Source organism: Sinocyclocheilus anshuiensis, unplaced genomic scaffold, assembly GCF_001515605.1.
Source record: "Sinocyclocheilus anshuiensis isolate Anshui unplaced genomic scaffold, SAMN03320099.WGS_v1.1 scaffold185, whole genome shotgun sequence".
Classification (NCBI taxonomy): Eukaryota; Metazoa; Chordata; class Actinopteri; order Cypriniformes; family Cyprinidae; genus Sinocyclocheilus; species Sinocyclocheilus anshuiensis.
The window spans coordinates 1,187,537-1,187,901 of NW_015539887.1; the positions used below are offsets into that span (position 1 = coordinate 1,187,537).

Consider the following 365-nt stretch of genomic DNA (forward strand, 5'->3'; position numbering starts at 1 on the left):
GTATCTGGTTGACATGACTGTGCATGAATTGTGGTATAACTTTTGTGTCCGTGGTTAAAACAAGATGTTCATTTTTTTCTCCAGCATCTTGATTGATGCTTATGAAATTGTGGTGTGCGTCATGGCAGGCGTGGCGTACTAGTGTGTTCACTGCACAGACTCATTGGCATGATTGAGAGCAAACGTGAGAGGTCACGAGCCTACGGCAGGGTGTGGCCAAGTAAAAAATAAAAAATCTCCAAAAAATCGCTAGTTTTATTTAAATATAGCTAAAATAGCTCCTTGTCGCAAAAAATAAAAAAAAGTCGCAGCTACAATGAGAAAGTAGCTAAATTTGGCGACAAAATCCCCAAATTGGCAACACT

At 39.7% G+C, this 365-nt stretch overlaps 1 protein-coding gene across 1 annotated transcript in view; it reads left to right on the forward strand.

Moving 5' to 3' along the window:
• ahr1a (aryl hydrocarbon receptor 1a) overlaps positions 1 to 365 on the forward strand; it is a 31,034-nt gene that overhangs the window by 1,079 nt on the left and 29,590 nt on the right. The window lies entirely within an intron of this gene.